The 6,153-nt window shown below is 44.2% G+C and overlaps 1 long non-coding RNA gene across 1 annotated transcript; it reads right to left on the bottom strand.

Moving 5' to 3' along the window:
- Nucleotides 1–247: 247 nt before the first annotated feature.
- LOC310834314 lies at nt 248–1,371 on the bottom strand. Its single transcript, XR_014559179.1, has 2 exons — nt 792–1,371; nt 248–714 (listed from the first exon to the last, which is right to left on the bottom strand). It is a non-coding gene; the product is annotated as an uncharacterized lncRNA (long non-coding RNA).
- Between the last annotated feature and the right edge of the window lie 4,782 nt (nt 1,372–6,153).

The raw sequence follows: 6,153 nt of genomic DNA, 5'->3' as shown, positions 1-6,153 counted from the left end.
TAAACGACTAAACAACAACAACAACAACATTTAGATCAATCCATATAGCTCACTGAGTAGAGCACAAGACCCTTAATCTCAGGGCCGTCCTTTGAGCCCCACGTAAAGCAAAAGATTCCTGCAGGGGCTGGACTTGAAGACCCTCGTGGTCCCGTCTAACTCTTCCATGATTCTGTAATCTAAGGGCATTGCTTTCAAGTGAAATAATTCTCGACGTACCCAAACACAGTTCAAACACATTCAAAGGTTTTAATAAAAAGTAATCTTTATTAAATAGTTTTCCAGATGAAGTACATTGTTTCCAAGAGATTTGCATGGGGAAATCTTTTCGATTCCTCAATAATAAGGGGCAGTGGGGTGAGGGATGCCAGGGCCACATCCACACCATTTCATGTGCTATGAAGCCGCTTTAAACACTCATGGCTTCTTCCCCCAAAGAATCTGGGAGCTATAGTTTGAAAAGGGTGCAGAGAGTTGTTAGGAGACCCCCTGTTCCCCTCCAAGAGCTACAATTCCCAGAGTTCCCTGGCAAAAAGGGATCTCTACCCCTACCCCTACCCCTGACGCTAACCCTAACTCTAACCCTAACGCTAACCCTTAACCTTTAACTAGAGCTACAATTCCCAGAGTTCCCTGGCAAGAAGGGATCCTTACCCCTACCCCCTAACCAGAGCTACAATTCCCAGAGTTCCCTGACAAGAAGGGATCCCTACCCTCTAACCAGAGCTACAATTCCCAGAGTTCCTTGAAAAGAAGGGAGCCCTACTCCTACCCCTGATGCTAACTCTAACTCTAACGCTAACTCTAACTCAGTCCCTCCGATTCCAATAAAGACGAACAGAGGAATCAGCTGTGATAAACAGAATGTTTTGAGATCAAAAGCTGAAGTTGAAAACCGGAATAAGTTGCCTAAGACAGTGTGCGTAGGAGAGGTCAACCACGAATGACACCAGATATAGTTGGAAGGCTATGTTGATCTGTCATAGTCATAATAAATAACAAGATGGAAAAATCTTTTTTAATAATTCCAGTGGCACCTTAAAGATCAACTCAATATAAGTTTTCAAGGTATGAGCTTTCGTGTGTAATGCACACTTCATCAGATACTTCAGCCTTATAACTGTTGAGGACTGTTATGGCAGTTGGTTCCACAGGAAAGGGCAAGGGATTCTTAAAGGGATAGATGACCAAAATTAGCTTCTAACTGCATTCTATACAGGATCTTAAAGTAGCTGTCTTATTGCAGAGAATTTTAGAAATACACATGAAAGAGAGGTTGCTGAATTACAACTCATTACCAAACTAAAAACTATGGAGAGACCTGGTCTGAATTGAGATATTGGATTCATGTCCCATTATACATACTAAAGCTAAATTACTGGAATTATTAAAAAATATCTTTTCATATTTCATCTTGTTATTTGTGCTAAATGACACCTGCACACAAACAAGCAACTTCCTTGGGCAGACAACGTCTGCTCCCAGGTTGCTAACTAATGCTTTTTAAGTCTCCCACTGCAATTTTTATTTATGAGACAATTTCTAACCTGCCTTTCTTTCAACAATTCCATGGGAGCTTACATTATAATATTTACACAAGAATAAAACCGATCCAACACTGCTTATACAAAACAGATAAAAGCATAGCACACTTCATGAACCACCTGGACTCTCAAAATTCCCTTCACCTTCCTGCCCACCCAAAAATCCCAGGCAAACAGGTTCATTTGCACAGGATAGCAATGCAGATGCTGATGGAATCCAACTCCCATCGGCATAGCCAACAGTCAGAGATGATGGGAGTTGAGCCAACAACATCTGGAAGGCACCAAGTTGGGGACGGCTGCTACAAGCCTCTTTGCTAGGTCTCTTTTGGCAGTGGGGGTAGCAAAATTAAGGAGGTGCTGGCAGAAACACAGCACTGCTGACAAACCTGCCTGAGAAAGTGGTCTGCACAGGCATTCTAAGAGCTCAAAGGAGTCAACATGGCAGAGGCCAAGAGACGGAGGGGAAGCAGCTCCCAGGCTCTGCAAGGCCCAGAAAGCTAAATAATCCATCTCTGACCTAGAGGAATCCAGTCTTTTCTAAACCACCTGTGGAGAGGGGAGAGGACATTGCCCTAAAAAAGCTGCATCCTAACCTGTTAGACTAAAGCCTGTTTGCTCATTTATCTGTGCATATTATTTATTGACAAGTTTTATATGACTTACTGTATGTTAGGGTTATCTCTCCAGCTGCTGCAGAGAGTGAGGGCGATTCAGGAGTGTTGCTGTTACTTAAAAAATAAAACAAAATTCTTTGCAACCTGCTTTGGTCTTTCTAGCATAGCTAAAAAATAAAACAGAATTTTGTTGGCACCTTCGTTCCCCCCCCCTTTTGCTTAACGAGCTCAGATTACAGCTGCTCTCCCCCTCCTCTCTGCCTTCCGCTGCTAACGTTCTCTCCCTATGCCTGCTTCTCTTCCTGTCCGCATCTGAGCTTCGCTGACAAGAAGTGACTGCCGTGGCATTCCCTCACAGGATGGCATGAGCAGTGAAGGGTTTTTATACTGGGTAGTAGATTACAGCCTGGTCTATTGCTGTCATTTTATGAATCAATGGTCTCATTAGATAGTAAAATTTATGTTAAATTGCTGTTTTAGGGGTTGTTTTTCATTGTCTGGAACGGATTAATCCGTTTTCCATTACTTTCTATGGGAAAGCATGCCTTGCTTTAAGACCACTTTGGTTTAAGACCGGACTCCAGAATGGATTAAGTTCGTAAACCAAGGTACCACTGTAAGGCATTATTTAATGGTACTAAGAGCCATTATAAAATTGGTGAATTAATTGAAAGGTAAAAAATTGCTTAGAAACATAAAGAGTAGCTTCCTATTTAAAAGGTCAGTCTATTGACGCTTATATAGTGGCACCTTGATTTAATAACAGCTTTGTTTATGAACAACTTGGATTAAGAACGCTACAAACCCAGAAGTAGGTGTTTTGGTTTGTTAGGATATTCCGTTCCACCTTAAGAACAGATGTGTGGATTGTTTTATGTCACCTGTCTGTTTACACTCCAGCACAGCTTGCTGGGAACTTCCGTTTTGTGTACATATATCTATTGCTTATGCCGCTTGCTTGGACAGGAAAGGGAGAAGAAATGTTTTTTCTTTTGTCCTGATGTATGCTGAATAAACTGCTTGTAAATATGCTCAACACAGCCATCTCCTGCCACTTCTGTTGCGTAGCATTTACTCTGCTGATTAGTGCGTGCTCCAGCTTCTGAAGACTTCTGAAGCTGTAGGTCACTGAGCCAAGGACTGGAGATCACCCAGCTTACCGGCCGGTGGGCTGGGGCCTACTGGGGGCTTGCAAATTGGCTGCATCCCAACACAAGCATCCCAGACAAGCGTTCCAGTCCCAGATTTACAGAAGTGTTACTGCAATCCTGCTATTGTTCTTTATCCTGCTTACAGTGGTCTCCAAAAGAGATTATAATTTTTTCCCCATTCTTTGTTAAAGCTTTGGTATTCTTGGTTCCTGAGCTTTCCGGTCAGTTTTGCCAATTCAGCATAGTCCAAGAGTTTAATTTGCCATTCTTCTCTGGTAGGGACTGTTAAGTTGTGGGTAAACATATCAGACAACACAGCGATTCTTCAAACAGCTCTTGTTTATTCACAGGCCAGAACAGAACTGAACTGAAGGGCTCAGCCAGCCTGCTTATATAGAGCTCCAGTACAACGTTACTGTAACAACTTTCTAAAACTATCCAATCAATGAACGTCACTTTTGATCCCTTATTTGCATAACTATCTACAGTATCCCCCTGCTGGCCCAGGGTGAGAACTTCAGTACATAACAGGGACTTTATCTTCTTCCCATCTCTGGGTGGCTGTCATCGCATACATAAAAAGTGTTTTCCACTTCCCTGGAATATCACCTTTTAGAAGACACCTAAAGGCAGCCCCTGTATATGGAAGTATTTTTTTTTTAAGTTTAATGTTTTATTATGTTTTTATATGTGTTGGAAGCCACCCAGAGTGGTATAAATAGTAAAATTCTTATTATTGTTATGGAATAGGACATCCCTATTTTCATCGGAGAAATGTTGGAGGGTATGTGATTCACATTTCCACCACAGGGCAACGTTGATTTGATCCTGTTGATCTTTACTCGCCTCTTCTTCTCCGGTGGAAGGTGGCTGCCATTTCGTGGTTCGCCTCAGAAGCCACAATGTCTTAGGCTGGCCCCGACACTAACCCATGTGAGGAAGTTCTGATTCTAGAAGGCTGCCTAAGTATATCTTGATATACCTCTAAATAAGTGCAGTGGTGGGATGCTGCATTTACAGATGAGAAAGAGAGAAAGAGAGGAGAGTGACAGAAAGAGAAAGAGGTGAGAGAGAGAGAGAGAGAGAGAGAGAGAGAGCGCGCGCACGGGAGGGAGGGAGGGAGAGAGGAAAGGGTGACAGAAAGAGAAAGTGTTTCTGCCCACAATTGGCTCTGCGTTTTGCTCTGATCCTGCTGAGGTTTGGCTCTGACCCCACCTTTCTCTGGCATCAGGGCTGGATTTAGGCATAGCTGTCAACTTTTCCCTTTTCTTGCGAGGAATCCTGTTCGGAATAAGGGGATTTCTCTTAAAAAAGGGAAACGTTGACAGCTATGGATTTAGGTTTGATGAGGCCCTTAGCTACTGAAGGTAATAGGCCCTTTATATGTCCAGCTGTCCTTTGTCAACAACAAATTGTCGCTGTTTTTCGTGTTGAATATATGCTAATTTATGGACCTAATAGGTCTTTGCACATGTTGCCCTGCAACCAGTCCATGAAGAATGTAGGCACCCTATATATAGAAATGAGCAAACCAGTGATATTTTGGGGAGCAGGCTAGCAGGCGGAGCCCATTACTTACATCATAGGAGCCTACACAACACAAAACACTGCTGCTGTATGTAGGTTTTATTTTATTTGTTTTTTATCTTATATTTTGGAAATGTACATGCAGTATTTTTTTCCTTTAAAAAATCTTTGGGGCCCCCAAGAGAGTGGGGCCCTAAGCTATAGCTTGTTTAGCTTATATGTAAATCCAGCACTGTCTGGCATGCTGCAACCCCCGACAGGTGAACCCCTAATTGCACAGGCTGAAATGGCTCAACTGATGCTCAGTGATTGGCAGGTGCGTAGCCACACTCACCTGCCCAACTTGGACCACAAGGAGCAGGGCTGGATCCTGTCCTCCCCCTCTGTTTCAGGGTACCTCTTCCTTTAAAAAATGCATTGATGCAGAGAAATGTGAATAACCACATACCAGGCTCTGGTCTAGGTACCACTCTATTGCTGCTCTTATCTAGAGCTCTCTGATTTCCCTTCTGAATATCCAGGAAATGCAGCTCGAAGTCAGACCTGCAAAAACACATCTCTTTATTGTACCACTAGGAGCAATAGATGTGGAGTGCTGTGGGTCCCATTGCTCCCACCCACCCACACTGAGACAAGCACGCACCTTGTTGCTTCCTTAAGTGATTCCTGCTTGCCCATGTCTGCGCTTTCATCTCTCTGTAGGTAACCTCGAAAAATAAATACAGAACTTTGCTTTCCGTTCCCTGCTGTTCCCTGAGAGCTGCCAGCCTTGTCTCTCACCAGGCAGAGAGCTGCAAATTTCCAGGCAGTACAAGGCTTGCAAAAACCAAACGCGAGTGGATTCCTGGGGCTCCGAGGTCTTTGCTCAACACAGCGAGATAATGTCTGGTCTTTCCCAGAAACTTGGCTTGGCACAGGTAAAATGGTCTCTCTCTCGCTGACACGCCAGCACAAACCTCATTCGCTTACAGTATTCCTACAACAATGTAAACTTTGCCTGCCCCTGCTGCAACCCGTAGGGACACAGGTGGGGGCTGTGGGTTAAACCACAGAGCCTAGGACATGCCAATCAGAAGGTCAGCGGTTCGAATCCCCGTGGCAGGGTGAGCTCCCGTTGCTCGGTCCCTGCTCCTGCCAACCTAGCAGTTTGAAAGCACGTCAAAGTGCAAGTAGATAAATAGGTACCGCTCCAGCGGGAAGGTAAACGGCATTTCCATGCGCTGCTCTGGTTCGCCAGAAGCGGCTTAGTCATGCTGGCCACATGACCTGGAACCTGTACACCAGCTCCCTTGGCCAATAAAGCGAGATGAGCGC

Source organism: Podarcis gaigeae (genome assembly GCF_964106915.1).
Source record: "Podarcis gaigeae genome assembly, chromosome: 16".
NCBI classification, from domain to species: Eukaryota; Metazoa; Chordata; class Lepidosauria; order Squamata; family Lacertidae; genus Podarcis; species Podarcis gaigeae.
Note: the sequence above shows the minus strand (reverse complement) of the source record. Positions and strands in the feature narration are given on the sequence as shown.